Genomic DNA, 15671 nt, shown 5'->3' on the forward strand with positions numbered 1-15671 from the left:
TATTCCATGGTGTATATGTGCCACATTTTCTTAATCCAGTCTGTCACTGATGGACATTTGGGTTGATTCCAAGTCTTTGTTATTGTGAATAGTGCCACAATAAACATACGTGTGCATGTGTCTTTATAGCAGCATGATTTGTAATCCTTTGGGTATATACCCAGTAATGGGATGGCTGGGTCATATGGTACCTCTAGTTCTAGATCCTTGAGGAATCGCCATACTGTTTTCCATAATGGTTGAACTAGTTTACAATCCCACCAACAGTGTAAAAGTGTTCCTGTTTCTCCACATCCTCTCCAGCACCTGTTGTTTCCTGACTTTTGAATGATTGCCATTCTAACTGGTGTGAGATGGTATCTCATTTTGGTTTTGATTTGCATTTCTCTGATGGCCAGTGATGATGAGCATTTTTTCATGTGTCTGTTGGCTGCATAAATGTCTTCTTTTGAGAAGTGTCTGTTCATATCCTTTGCCCACTTTTTGATAGGGTTGTTTGCTTTTTTCTTGTAAATTTGTTTGAGTTCTTTGTAGGTTCTGGATATTAGCCCTTTGTCAGATGAGTAGATTGCAAAAATTTTCTCCCATTCTGTAGGTTGCCTGTTCACTTTGATGGTAGTTTCTTTTGCTGTGCAGAAGCTCTTTAGTTTAATTAGATCCCATTTGTCAATTTTGGCTTTTGTTGCCGTTGCTTTTGGTGTTTTAGACATGAAGTCCTTGCCCATGCCTATGTCCTGAATGGTATTACCTAGGTTTTCTTCTAGGGTTTTTATGGTATTAGGTCTAACATTTAAGTCTCGAATCCATCTTGAATTAATTTTCGTATAAGGAGTAAGGAAAGGATCCAGTTTCAGCTTTCTACTTATGGCTAGCCAATTTTCCCAGCACCATTTATTAAATAGGGAATCCTTTCCCCATTTCTTGTTTCTCTCAGGTTTGTCAAAGATCAGATGGCTGTAGATGTGTGGTATTATTTCTGAGGACTCTGTTCTGTTCCATTGGTCTATATCTCTGTTTTGGTACCAGTACCATGCTGTTTTGGTTACTGTAGCCTTGTAGTATAGTTTGAAGTCAGGTAGCGTGATGCCTCTAGCTTTGTTCTTTTGACTTAGGATTGTCTTGGAAATGCGGGCTCTTTTTTGGTTCCATATGAACTTTAAAGCAGTTTTTTCCAATTCTGTGAAGAAACTCATTGGTAGCTTGATGGGGATGGCATTGAATCTATAAATGACCTTGGGCAGTATGGCCATTTTCATGATATTGATTCTTCCTATCCATGAGCATGGTGTGTTCTTCCATTTGTTTGTGTCCTCTTTGATTTCACTGAGCAGTGGTTTGTAGTTCTCCTTGAAGAGGTCCTTTACATCCCTTGTAAGTTGGATTCCTAGGTATTTTATTCTCTTTGAAGCAATTGTGAATGGAAGTTCATTCCTGATTTGGCTCTCTGTTTGTCTGTTACTGGTGTATAAGAATGCTTGTGATTTTTGCACATTAATTTTGTATCCTGAGACTTTGCTGAAGTTGCTTATCAGCTTAAGGAGATTTTGGGCTGAGACAATGGGGTTTTCTAAATATACAATCATGTCATCTGCAAACAGGGACAATTTGACTTCTTCTTTTCCTAACTGAATACCCTTGATTTCTTTCTCTTGCCTGATTGCCCTAGCCAGAACTTCCAAGACTATGTTGAATAGGAGTGGTGAGAGAGGGCATCCCTGTCTTGTGCCAGTTTTCAAAGGGAATTTTTCCAGTTTTTGCCCATTCAGTATGATATTGGCTGTGGGTTTGTCATAAATAGCTCTTATTATTTTGAGATACGTTCCATTAATACTGAATTTATTGAGAGTTTTTAGCATGAAGAGCTGTTGAATTTTGTCAAAGGCCTTTTCTGCATCTATTGAGATAATCATGTGGTTTTTGTCTTTGGTTCTGTTTATATGCTGGATTACATTTATTGATTTGCGAATGTTGAACCAGCCTTGCATCCCAGGGATGAAGCCCACTTGATCATGGTGGATAAGCTTTTTGATGTGCTGCTGAATCCGGTTTGCCAGTATTTTATTGAGGATTTTTGCATCGATGTTCATCAGGGATATTGGTCTAAAATTCTCTTTTTTTGTTGTGTCTCTGCCAGGCTTTGATATCAAGATGATGTTGGCCTCATAAAATGAGTTAGGGAGGATTCCCTCTTTTTCTATTGATTGGAATAGTTTCAGAAGGAATGGTCCCAGCTCCTCCTTGTACCTGTGGTAGAATTCAGCTGTGAATCCATCTGGTCCTGGACTTTTTTTGGTTGGTAGGCTATTAATTATTGCCTCAATTTCAGAGCCTGCTATTGGTCTGTTCAGGGATTTAGCTTCTTCCCGGTTTAGTCTTGGGAGAGTGTAAGTGTCCAAGAAATTATCCATTTCTTCTAGATTTTCTAGTTGATTTGCGTAGAGGTGTTTATAGTATTCTCTGATGGTAGTTTGTATTTCTGTGGGGTCCGTGGTGATATCCCCTTTATCATTTTTTATTGCGTCTATTTGATTCTTCTCTCTTTTCTTCTTTATTAATCTTGCTAGCGGTTGATCAATTTTGTTGATCTTTTCAAAAAACCAACTCCTGGATTCATTGATTTTTTGGAGAGTTTTTTGTGTCTCTATCTCCTTCAGTTCTGCTCTGATCTTAGTTATTTCTTGCCTTCTGCTAGCTTTTGAATGTGTTTGCTCTTGCTTCTCTAGTTCTTTTAATTGTGATGTTAGAGTGTCAATTTTAGATCTTTCCTGCTTTCTCTTGTGGGCATTTAGTGCCATAAATTTCCCTCTACACACTGCTTTAAATGTGTCCCAGAGATTCTGGTATGTTGTATCTTTGTTCTCATTGGTTTCAAGAACATCTTTATTTCTGCCTTCATTTCGTTATGTACCCAGTAGTCATTCAGGAGCAGGTTATTCAGTTTCCATGTAGTTGAGCAGTTTTGATTGAGTTTCTTAGTCCTGAGTTCTAGTTTGATTGCACTGTGGTCTGAGAGACAGTTTGTTCTAATTTCTGTTTTTGTACATTTGCTGAGGAGTGCTTTACTTCCAATTATGTGGTCAATTTTGGAATAAGTGTGATGTGGTGCTGAGAAGAATGTATATTCTGTTGATTTGGGGTGGAGAGTTCTGTAGATGTCTATTAGGTCTGCTTGCTGCAGAGATGAATTCAATTCCTGTATATCCTTGTTAACTTTCTGTCTCGTTGATCTGTCTAATGTTGACAGTGGAGTGTTGAAGTCTCCCATTATTATTGTATGGGAGTCTAAGTCCCTTTGTAAGTCTCTAAAGACTTACTTTATGAATCTGGGTGCTCCTGTATTGGGTGCATATATATTTAGGATAGTTAGCTCTTCCTGTTGAATTGATCCCTTTACCATTATGTAATGGCCTTCTTTGTCTCTTTTGATCTTTGATGGTTTAAAGTCTGTTTTATCAGAGACTAGTATTGCAACCCCTGCTTTTTTTTGTTCTCCATTTGCTTGGTAGATCTTCCTCCATCCCTTTATTTTGAGCCTATGTATGTCTCTGCATGTGAGATGGGTCTCCTGAATACAGCAGACTGATGGGTCTTGACTCTTTATCCAATTTGCCAGTCTATGTCTTTTAATTGGAGCATTTAGTCCATTTACATTTAAGGTTAATATTGTTATGTGTGAACTTGATCCTGCCATTATGATATTAACTGGTTATTTTGCTCGTTAGTTGATGCAGTTTCTTCCTAGCCTCGATGGTCTTTACATTTTGGCATGTTTTTGCAATGGCTGGTACCGGTTGTTCCTTTCCATGTTTAGTGCTTCCTTCAGGGTCTCTTGTAAGGCAGGCCTGGTGGTGACAAAATCTCTAAGCATTTGCTTATCTGTAAAGGATTTTATTTCTCCTTCACTGATGAAACTTAGTTTGGCTGGATATGAAATTCTGGGTTTAAAATTCTTTTCTTTAAGAACGTTGAATATTGGCCCCCACTCTCTTCTGGCTTGTAGAGTTTCTGCCCAGAGATGTGCTGTTAGTCTGATGGGCTTCTCTTTGTGGGTAACCCGACCTTTCTCTCTGGCTACCCTTAAGATTTTTTCCTTCATTTCAACTTTGGTGAATCTGGCAATTATGTGTCTTGGAGTTGCTCTTCTTGAGGATTATCTTTGTGGCATTCTCTGTATTTCCTGAATTTGAATGTTGGCCTGCCCTACTAGGTTGGGGAAGTTCTCCTGGATGATATCCTTAAGAATGTTTTCCAACTTGGTTCCATTTTCTCCCTCACTTTCAGGTACCCCAATCAGACGTAGATTTGGTCTTTTTACATAATCCCATACTTCTTGCAGGCTTTGTTCATTTCTTTTTCTTCTTTTTTCTTTAGACTTCTCGCTTCATTTCATTCATTTGATCCTCAATTGCTGATGCTCTTTCTTCCAGTTGATCGAGTCGGTTACTGAAGCTTGTGCATTTGTCACGTATTTCTCATGTCATGGTTTTCATCTCTGTCAGCTCGTTTATGGCCTTCTCTGCATTAATTATTCTGGTTATCAATTCTTCCACTCTTTTTTCAAGATTTTTAGTTTCTTTGCACTGGGTACGTAATTCCTCCTTTAGCTCTGAGAAGTTTGATGGTCTGAAGCCTTCTTCTCTCATCTCGTCAAAGTCATTCTCCGCTCAGCTTTGATCCGTTGCTGGCGATGAGCTGCGTTCCTTTGGAGGGGGAGATGCGCTCTTATTCTTTGAATTTCCAGCTTTTCTGCCCTGCTTTTTCCCCATCTTTGTGGTTTTATCTGCCTCTGGTTGTTGATGATGGTGACGTACTGATGGGGTTTTGGTGTGGGTGTCCTTCCTGTTTGTTAGTTTTCCTTCTAACAAACTGAGTCAGGACCCTCAGCTGTAGGTCTTTTGGAGATTGCTTGAGGTCCACTCCAGACCGTGTTTGCCTGGGTGTCAGCAGCAGAGGCTGCAGAAGATTGAATACTGCTGAACAGCGAGTGTACCTGTCTGATTCTTGCTTTGGAAGCTTCCTCTCAGGGGTGTACTCTACTGTGTGAGGTGTGGGGTGTCGGTCTGCCCCTAGTGGGGGATGTCTCCCAGTTAGGCTACTCAGGGGTCAGGGGCCCACTTGAGCAGGCAGTCTGTCCATTCTCAGATTTCAACCTCTGTGTTGGGGGATCCACTGCTCTCTTCAAAGCTGTCAGACAGAGTCGTTTGCCTCTGCAGAGGTTTCTGCTGCTTTGTTGTTGTTGTTGTTGTTGTTGTTTAGCTGTGCCCTGTCCCCAGAGGTGGAGTTTACAGAGACTGGCAGGCCTCCTTGAGCTGCTGTGAGCTCCATCCAGTTCGATCTTCCCAGGGCTTTGTTTACCTACTTAAGCCTCAGCAATGGCGGGTGCCCCTCCCCCAGCCTCACTGCTGCCTTGCAGTTAGATCGCAGACTGCTGTGCTAGCAATGAGGAAGACTCCGTGGGCGTGGGAACCCTCCCGGCCAGGTGTGGGATATAATCTCCTGGTGTGCCCGTTTGCTTAAAGCGCAGTATTGGGGTGGGAGTTACCCAATTTTCCAGGTGTTGTGTGTCTCAGTTCCCCTGGCTAGGAAAAGGGATTCCCTTCCCCCTTGTGCTTCCCAGGTGAGGCAATGCCTCGCCCTGCTTCAGCTCTCGCTGGTCGGGCTGCAACAGCTGACCAGCACCGATTGTCTGGCACTCCCTAGTGAGAATAACCCAGTACCTCAGTTGAAAATGCAGAAATCACCTGTTTTCTGTGTCGCTGGCGCTGGGAGCTGGAGACTGGAGCTGTTCCTATTCGGCCATCTTCCCCAGATTGTTATTCACTGTCCTAGCACCAATTATTGAATAGCTTAATGTTTTTCTACTGATCTCTATGCTACTTCCCTGCCATATTTACATGGGCATGTTTCTGGGCTCTGTTTTCTGTTTCATTGGTCTATTTTTCTTTTCTTTTTTTTTTTTTTGAGGCGGAGTCTCGCTCTGTCGCCCGGACTGGAGTGCAGTGGCCGGATCTCAGCTCACTGCAAGCTCCGCCTCCCAGGTTTACGCCATTCTCCTGCCTCAGCCTCCCGAGCAGCTGGGACTACAGGCGCCCGCCACCTCGCCCGGCTAGTTTTTTTTTTTTTGTATTTTTAGTAGAGATGGGGTTTCACTGTGTTAGCCAGGATGGTCTCGATCTCCTGACCTCGTGATCCGCCCGTCTCGGCCTCCCAAAGTGCTGGGATTACAGGCTTGAGCCACCGCGCCCGGCCTCATTGGTCTATTTTTCTTACCCAGGGTAAGAATACAGTTGATTCTTGTTATTTACAGTACTTTTTTTTTTTTTTTTTTTTTTTTTTTTTTGAGACGGAGTCTTGCTCTGTCGCCGGGGCTGGAGTGCAGTGGCCGGATCTCAGCTCACTGCAAGCTCCGCCTCCCGGGTTTACGCCATTCTCCTGCCTCAGCCTCCCGAGTAGCTGGGACTACAGACGCCCGCCACCTCGCCCGGCTAGTTTTTTGTATTTTTTAGTAGAGACGGGGTTTCACAGTGTTCGCCAGGATGGTCTCGATCTCCTGACCTCGTGATCCGCCCGTCTCGGCCTCCCAAAGTGCTGGGATTACAGGCTTGAGCCACCGCGCCCGGCCTGCAGTACTTTTATAAAGTTGCCATGAACAGTGAGTTAGTGAATATGGAAATTGTTACTCCTAGGGGAAATACAGGGTTAGTTTCCTGCGAGCCTCTGATCATAACATTTTGTCAAGTGATCAATAGATAATTTTGTTTTATATTAGTTTCTGTATAAATATATTTAATATGTATCATTGATTCGTTAACATTGAATTCACTGCAAACAGCCCTACATTCATGCCTGAATAAAGTGATCTAATTGTGTATTTTCTCCATAAGGCATATTGCAGCTTCTTCGTGCTTTTGAAACACTAGATGGCATTTCAACACTACCCTTGGGGACCACTTAAATAGTGGTCACAAACCAAAAGCACAAAAATATGAAAAGCATGGCACTGGATAGATCATGGAAAGGACACTTGTTTATATTATGAAAGCTGAAACAAGAAGGCATAGTGCCACCTTGTTCTACCTCAGCAGGGAACATACATGTTGAACAACTCAAATTTTTTGTTACTTTGTGCTTATCTGCAAATGACCACGAAAATGCTGCAAGTGTTGATTTTGTGGTAACGAGTACCTTTTGGCAAGTAGGGAAAATTGCAGATAGGGAATTTGTGAAGAATGAGACTCAACCTATGAAATACTGGGAGAGAGGCAGTTTTTTAGGAAACTTAGCATTAGCACTTTCCCCTCTCTGTCATATTTGCACATATCTTTATAGCATTTTATTTTAAGAGAATAATGCTATGAATCGTTCTAATACTAAGTGTTCTGATAGATGCCATTATGTCAATAAAGAGACTTCTTTTTTGAGAATACCTTTATTTATAATCATGTTATTATTTACTTCATAGGTAAATTGAAGCAAATAATTGTAGGAAATAATTGCAACTCTTAAAATGTTGAAAACAAGTCTAAACTATTAAACTTTTATTATATGAGAATTGTATTAGGATCATATTTTCTCTTAGGCATTATTAATAACTTAAGGCATAAGTTTTGTAAAGGCAAATACCATTTGGAGGTTGAAATTTAAATATTGGCTCTATTAGTCCCTCATTAGTGACGATTTTCCTCATGACCATTGATAAAGGATTCCAAGAAAAAGATGAATGAAGATTGTATACATCGTAAATCAGATCTCCCACTAAATGTATTTGTTGAGACTTGGCTGTTTTATCCCTCATGATTTAAGATCCTCAAGTGAATTATTTGCATTAATTTGGTAAGTGCTGAGAGTAAGAATCAGAAATGGTAGACCTCACCTATATTCATCTTTTTTATATAGCATACACTATATTCCTGTGTTTTTCAAAAATGTTTATTTTGTAGTAAAATGTACATAACATACAATTTATCATTTTAACCATTTTATAGTTTAGTGGCATTAAGTACATTCACATTGTTGTGCAACCATCACCATCAATCAGCTTCAGAATTTCTTCTTTTTCCAAACTGAAGCTTTGTACCTATTAATTAATAACTCCCCATTCCTCATGCCTTCTGGCTCCTAGCAGTCACCATTCTACAGTCTCAGTGAACTTACCACTCAAGTTACCCCATGTAAGTGGAATCATACACCATTTGTTCTTTTGTGTCTAGCTTATTTCATTTAGCATCATGTCTTCAAGGTTCATATATGTTGTAGCATGTGTCGATTTTTTTTAAAGCTGATAGTATTCCATGGTATGTATCTGCCACATTCTGTTTATCCATTTATCTACCTTTTGACTCTTGTAAATAATACTGCCATGAACATTAGTGTACAAATAGGTTTTGACTCTTGCTTTCGATTCTTGGGTAGATTCCCAGAAGGGGAATTGCTAGGTCATATAGTAATTCTATGCTTAAGTTTTTGAGGAACAATCATATTTTCCACACCAGTTGTACCATTTACATTCCTACCAGCAGTGCACATATATTAATCTTGAGTTACTGAGCAGCACCTATTGTTCTGACGTATGGCATAAATTATTAACTCTTGCATATGAGTTGTAAGGTATAGTATGGGTACAAAAATCATATATTCAGTATTAAATCTTTTGTGGTTGTGGTTTTTGCTGAATAATTTAACTTGTAGTGGCAAATATTTCTGACTGCGACATGATGGCACCTCTTTTGGAATCTCGGTGGAGTAGATAAAATTATGTATTCTAGCTGTAGCTATGAAGAATTTTTGTTTCTAAAGTACTTTGATTTCAGAGTTTGTTAATAAACCTACTTTTCATATTACATAAAATATATTTGGTATGCACAATCAGAAGTGATTAGAAAACCTACTGATTAGCGCATTTATGGGGTGTCAGTTATATGCAAGGTTCCAGTATATAATAGATGCAAAGAACCATTAGGATATGGTTATTACTCTCAAGAGCTATATAGTTTGAAGACACAAGACAAACACATGAAAGTTACATTGCTACACATGAAAAATAAGGGTATATTATTTAAAATGAAAAGATGACATGCCAGTATGTGATTAATCGCCCACTGAGTATTTGCAGGCAAGATTAACATGAGCTTAGCTCAAAGGAAACACTACTATCGAGAGAGGTATCTGAAAATGCTTCATCTCTAAAGTATATTTTGAGTAGTGTGTTGAAGGATGCATAAAATTCAGATAGGTGGAGAGGTAAGGGCAAGCTCTTCCAATTAAGGAGGAATAGCATAAATGTCAGACATTTTTACTGTGCCAACTCATTAATTGGCATTAATTTAGCATAGCCCTTGGACCTAAAACTTAGATTAAATCTATTTAACAAAAATTGCAAGTTAGTCCTCCAGCTCTACATTCTGTTCATGCTACCATGTTCACTGAATGGTGATGGTAGTAGTAATAGTGGTAGCAGGAGATGTAACAGTTAGCTAATATTTGTTAAGTGCTTTCTATGTGCCAGGCACTTTGCTAATCACCCTTTACCAATATTATCTCCATTCATTCTTTGGTAACCCTGTGAGCTAGGAGTTGCGGGCTACTACCCCTTCCTGTGAATGAAGAAGGGTAGACTTAGAGAACTTAAGTAACTTGCCCACAGTTACACAGAGTAGTGGAATCAGTCAGGATTTACATCCCCACGGAGTTTAGTTTTAGAACCAACACTTATTACCATTGGGCAATATTGCCATAGCACTAAATGTAGGAGGGGCTAGTGAAAAAAAAAAAAATGTGGATTTTTTTTTTTTTTTTTTAATGACCTGCAAACTTTTGCAACCTTTATGCGTGATTGATGTTTCAACATTCTGGCAATCCCTGGTTATTAGTCAGGGTAGTTTGTAAACTGCTCTGAAAAGCTGTAGAGTGATGAACTGGTGGTCTGTTCCTAATGAGGCTTTTCCTTAACATGATGGCTTCTGTAGCTGCTGAAGAGCACAGATAATGGGAGTAATCTGTTCTATAAACAGCTAAGTAATGACCTTAAACTTGTGTGTTCACAGCGGAAAGAAAACATGCATATACAATTTTCTTCTGATGAAACCTAATATATTCAAGAAAAAGAATCTTGCTTTTTGGAAGGATGGAAAAGTTGGGAATAATTTTTTCCCCTTTGATGATTAGACCAGTCAGTACTATTGCTTAATTTTTTGGCTCAGTTACTTTGATGTGGTTACAAGAGGAATTTTGGTTGTAATGGATTTCATACATTTTTGTAAATTATGTTTCCATGTCTTCTGTGTGATGTTGTGTACTGTTGACATGAAATACTCCTTTTTTGGTAAAGATGGAATGGCTTGACAGATTAGAGTTACAGAAAGTATGACTTAGCATGCTGGTAAGGCCACAAAAACCCAAACAAGTTCCCCCAGTTTCGTATCCTGTAAATAGAGATAAGTTAGCTTTTCTGTTTCAGAGAGTGCTTATGGAAAATTACTAGACTTTAAAATGATTGTTAATCTCAGTGCAGGGACATTTGGTTGGGGGACATCAGTTCAAGAGTAAATGTATCTGATCCTGCTTTGAATAAATGTAACTTTAAAGCCTTGGGATTTTACCAAATTGAATCTGGGCCAAATAGAAAGGTAGGAGCGGATGTAAATTTGTTTGTAAGGGAGTTGGGGATGTGTGTGGTGGGGCAGGGTGAGGGTGGAGGGATGGGCAGGCAAGGTTGAAGTCTCCTTGGAAGCCCTTGGAGTAAAAGTCAGTGAATGTTAAACCTTTTTGGTTGTTTTTGTTGCTGAAAGTATATGCAAAGTGTTTTTGTCTTATATTTCAGAATGTCTAATTTAATAGGGATATAGATAGTTGGTTTAAACCAACATTTTTGGATGAGGAGAGGCTATGGAAATGAAGAAAGAAGTGTTTAGAAATATCACACAAACAGGTACTTCAGTCTAAATAGTAGTATTGTCTTAATTTTTTCCCCTCATATTTCTCATCAAAATCATGACATTCTGGAGCTAGCGTATTTGGATCAGAAATTTCAAGGGCTGTGTTTATGTATTTTGGTGGACTACAAGCATGAGAGTCAGTCATAGTTGCTAAGGTGCAGTTATTGATGAAAAAAGTTTATGTCTTTGTTCAACATCTAAAGTGCCTTAAACGCAGTATAGTTCTTTAGTAGAAAATATAGACAGCTCTGAGGCTGTACTTCTCACTGATAACATAGTCACAGTTTTAGATATCTTTGTCACTAATACAATGAAATAAAGAATTTTTGATAGGTATTTTAAGGATTGTAGTGCTTTTAAGGAGAAGCATAGTACTGGGATACAAGAAGAGGGTGGTAGTGGCTGACTGATAGCGTAACTAAAGGAACAATCAGGAGTCCAAATTCACATTTCATCTGGCAGTGCTGGATTTCAAAAAAACCTCCTACCAAGAAAGGTTGATGTGCCACATTACTATACTTGTGTATAGTGTAGCATATAGTTGAGTAAGAGACTTTGAGACACAGGGTGGTTCTTAGTAGGGTGTGAAATCGTGGTGGCGTGGTGTGTTATGATAAGGGATTTATCAGCTACACTCTTTTTGAATTGGCTAACTATAATTCTACGAAATAGTGCTAAAAGTTTATTAGAATTAGTTTATTTTCCTTTTCATCCAAAGAGAGCATCCACTTAGCTATATTACATAATGCTCAACGGTAATAACTGAGATAGAATCACAGGCATAGATACTTCGAGATAAATGAAATTGGAAGTGCCATACAGAATGAGACCATCCAGCCTAATTACGCTGACTTGGTCAATGTCCCGGAAGTGTTTATATGGGAGAGATAGCTGTCATTCATGACTTCAGCTCCAAAAACTTACTAATGGAATACTTTATAAACCTTAAAAATGATTAGGTAGGTATGCACTTACTGACATGGAAAATTTTTCATGGACTATTTTGCAGAAAGGCAGGTTATAAAACTATATATTCAATCTTTGTGTAAAAAATATGTATCTACATAGCATGAAAAAAATGGTCTGGAAGGATACACACCATGAGGTGCATCCTCAGGCTTCACGTGCTTGCGAAATCTAAACCAAAGTCTCCTGGTGTGGATGTGGCTCTGTGCTTCAGATATGAAAAGCTTTTGATAATACTTATTTACATTATTAGTTTAGCTAATAAAAAGGGAAACTACATGGTGGGGTTACTGGTTTTGCCATTGTTGTTATTTACTTATTTTCAATTGGAAATTGTAAAAAATTCAGAATGAACATTGTATTATGATTATGATTATGATTATGATTATTATTATTATTGAGATGGAGTCTGGCTCTGTCACCCAGGCTGGAGTGCAGTGGCATGATCTCGACTCACTGCAACCTCTGCCTCCTGGGTTCAAGCGATTCTCCTGCCTCAGCCTCCCAAGTAGCTGGGACTACAGGCACGTGCCACCATGCCTGGCTAATCTTTGTATATTTAGTAGAGACGGAAACCGTTTCGCCATGTTGGCCAGGCTGGTCTCGAACTCCTGACCTCAGGTGATCCGCTTGCCTCAGCCTCCCAAAGTTCTGGGATTACAGGCGTGAGCCATCGTGCCCACCAAACATTGTATTTTTTAAAAGCAAATATTTAGAATAAAGCCCGTTAGTAGCCCTTTATTCATTGATTTATTTCATCTTTCCTGGAGGGAAAAACATATATACCTATGCTTTTCCAGAATAAATTAGTCTTTTTGGGGATACTCTTGTGCTGCAGATCAGAAAGACTGCTTTAGAAAACAAAACAAAAATTCCAGCTACCTAAATTGTCTAAGAATCTGACAGAGTTTGGATACAGTGGATAATTGTTCATAAGAATAAAGCTTTTTGGAGATGAGGTTAGAAGAAGAGTTCACAAAGTGAAAATTTAATGGGTTTACAAAACAAAAAACAAAAACAAAACTTGCAAAAATTGAGAAAGGTAGCAATCCTGAGAGGTTCTTTGAAGACAGCTAGGAGATTTTCCTCCTGTGGCTTCGTTTTCTTAGTTTTTGCTGACCTCCCCCGACCCCCTGCAAAGTCAGAGGCAATACATTTCTCTTTTGTCTTTTTTCAAAAAAAAAAAAAAAAAACTCTTTCTTAACCCTTGTTTTTTTCCACCAACTGTCCCACCTCATCCACTTTCATTTAAGCCTCTCAAAGGTATGATTGCTACTCTTTTCTCGGCTTATTTACTGATCTCCCTATTCTATGGATTCTCTTCCCTTAACTGTACTGGAAGTGCTTCTCCTAAGGTAAACAAACTCTTAGTTGCCCAGTCCTTTACTGATTTTTAAATTCTCATTTTTGACCTCTGTATTCTGCATAAAGATCAATAACCCTCATCCTTGCACTCTAGTCATGGTAATCTCTCAGAATTTTTCTTCGTTTTATCTTTGCAGGATAAAGTCTAGCCCAAGAAAGGTCAGTCATGACCTTACTGACCACTGTCACCTCCACAGTTGAATCTCCTTTCCCCGCCTGTCAGCACGTATATTTTATGTTTCAGCAGTACAGCTGATAACGCTTGTTTCTGGTCTCTTGTAGTTGTTCATGTGCTGTTGTTTCCTGTGCCTGGAATGCCATTCCTCACCTTGTCAGCTAACCTTTATCTTTCAAAATGGCTCAGGATTCACCTACTTCCTTGATCACACTTCTGAAAGTTAATCACTTCCTATGTTTAATTCACTATTTCTTGTCTGGCTTATTTTAGATATGTGTTATGTATCTCCTTCTAGAGTGTGGATGCCCTGAGGGCAGAGTTTGGATTTTATTCCTTCTCACTTTCTTTAGTGCTTAGCATAGTGTGTGGCGTAGATTTAGCATCTGGTACATGCTTGTTGAACTGAACTAAATGAAACTGAGCTCTATGAAGGCACACATTTAAAAAATAAATGAATGGGGAAATAAACCTAATTGGGAGAATTTGTTAAGATATAAAAATGAAAAGAGATGGCAGAGAAAACAAAATATATTAGTTGTCTGCATTTTTAGTAAACAATTGGTAAGGAAATTCTCATTCTCAGGTTGTCTTGTGAAGAAAACAATTACCCAAGTAGATAGCAAATCACTAGAATGAAATGTCATCTGACCCAAGGAACCTAAAGGTGAAATTGTGGAGCCTTTGACAAATTGTTTGCCTGAAGTTTTGTTTCCAAATAGTGGTAGCAAAATATTTGCAGGTGGCTTTTAGAGTGTAGTTTCTTCTGCACTTCTCTGATGAATAGATATGATTGATTTCGTTGAAAACAAATGGGTCCTTGTCAAATAACTGAAAGTAATTTTAAACCACTTGAGAGTATTTTCCTTTTCTCCATTTTTGTGAAAGCTATGAAAACTTCTTGAAAATTTAGCCCCATCCTAAATTAATGCATATTTTGAATTATTGTGATTTCTTTTTCAAAAGCACAAATCAGTTCCCAAGTATCTACTATTGTAGTAACTTGAAACCTGCAGAAATGGCTTCCTGCTGCAGGAAGCACCTCTTTCCTTTTTTAACCTCTGCAATCAGAGGTGACAGGGAGGCCTGAATCTCCCAGCCATCTTAAGGCATCACATCTCCTTAGCTTATGGCTCCAGAATCAGCATAATTTGGCTCAAATTTTGGTAATTTGGATGAAAGATTTGGGTAACTTGTATTAACACATTTAACTTGGCTAGCAAAGGAAATGGAACTGTGCAAGCTGAGGGTATTCTTCCAGCCCTTTGATACACCCCATAGTGGACCCCTGTGAAAGCCATGGTAAAGAAGGGCAGAACGCTGCTGTGGCCCTGGCAGCCTGCTCACCTTCATCTCATTCTCTCCTCTTAGTTTCACTGCGGTTTGGTTCTCAGGCTTGGATATGTTTTGTTTCTGCTTGCTTTTTCTGTGCTGTTGCTGTTTTACAAAATTATGCATTTCTGTTTAGCCATCTATTTTATTTCTCTTTTCTTCCTCCCCAGTTTCTTCAAAATTAATATTTTATATTCTACATACACAAATCCCAATTTGGAATTTTAAAAATAGAAATATTATAATAATGAAGACATTAAAAAACCCTTTGACAAATTATTAGGTCATTTCCAGATACATTACTAAAAAACATTTTACATTTCAAAAAGATGATGTATGCACATGGTGAATTCAAGTTGTTCAAAAGGGTAAACATTGGAAAGCAAATCTTTCGTATTCCTCCGGAGATAGTCTATGCATATACAAGCAGATAAATCTATTTTTATAAGATTTAAAATGTATATTTTGGCACTCTGTCGGGTACTTTTTATATCTTTTGGAATTAGCTACTGAGGCTGGCCGGATTTGTACTTTATGAATTATACTACTCTACGTTGTTTCTTTGTGAAATAAGTATTGACCTTGCGTACTTATTGTACAAAAAGATCTATCTTATATGTTTCCCAGTGTTAGTGGTCGGACGTGGCCTACTTTCTGTTGTGTTGAGCTTCAGACAACGTTCAGTTGTGCTGAGCTTCTTACCCAACCCATTTATTGGGAACATAAAATACAAATTGTTTGTGTACTTAACCTCAACAGTGGTTAAGAGTACTTAGGTGACTGGATGTTTTGTTCTGATTTTAATGTAGTTGGCAAAAGTATACTGAGCACCTTATCCTCCAATTCATACGTTATCCTGACTTTTTCCAAGCACTTTACAAGAGTATATTACAGTCAGG

The 15671-nt window shown here is 38.8% G+C and overlaps 1 protein-coding gene across 5 annotated transcripts in view; it reads left to right on the forward strand.

Moving 5' to 3' along the window:
- LOC117079799 (tubulin-specific chaperone cofactor E-like protein) overlaps positions 1-15671 on the forward strand; it is a 168285-nt gene that overhangs the window by 8383 nt on the left and 144231 nt on the right. Inside the window, exons 1-2 of one of the 5 annotated variants that reach the window (XM_033203852.1) lie at positions 10309-10625; positions 10820-10927. The exons of 2 other annotated variants lie outside the window; for them this stretch is intronic. The gene's annotated coding sequence lies outside the window, so the exon portion shown is untranslated. Of the gene's footprint in view, positions 1-10308; positions 10626-10819; positions 10928-15671 lie in introns of those variants that run through there. 2 more of the 5 variants (XM_033203853.1, XM_033203854.1) reach the window with 2 other exon arrangements.

This window comes from Trachypithecus francoisi, unplaced genomic scaffold (assembly GCF_009764315.1).
Source record: "Trachypithecus francoisi isolate TF-2019V2 unplaced genomic scaffold, Tfra_2.0 Lachesis_group8, whole genome shotgun sequence".
Lineage (NCBI taxonomy): Eukaryota > Metazoa > Chordata > Mammalia > Primates > Cercopithecidae > Trachypithecus > Trachypithecus francoisi.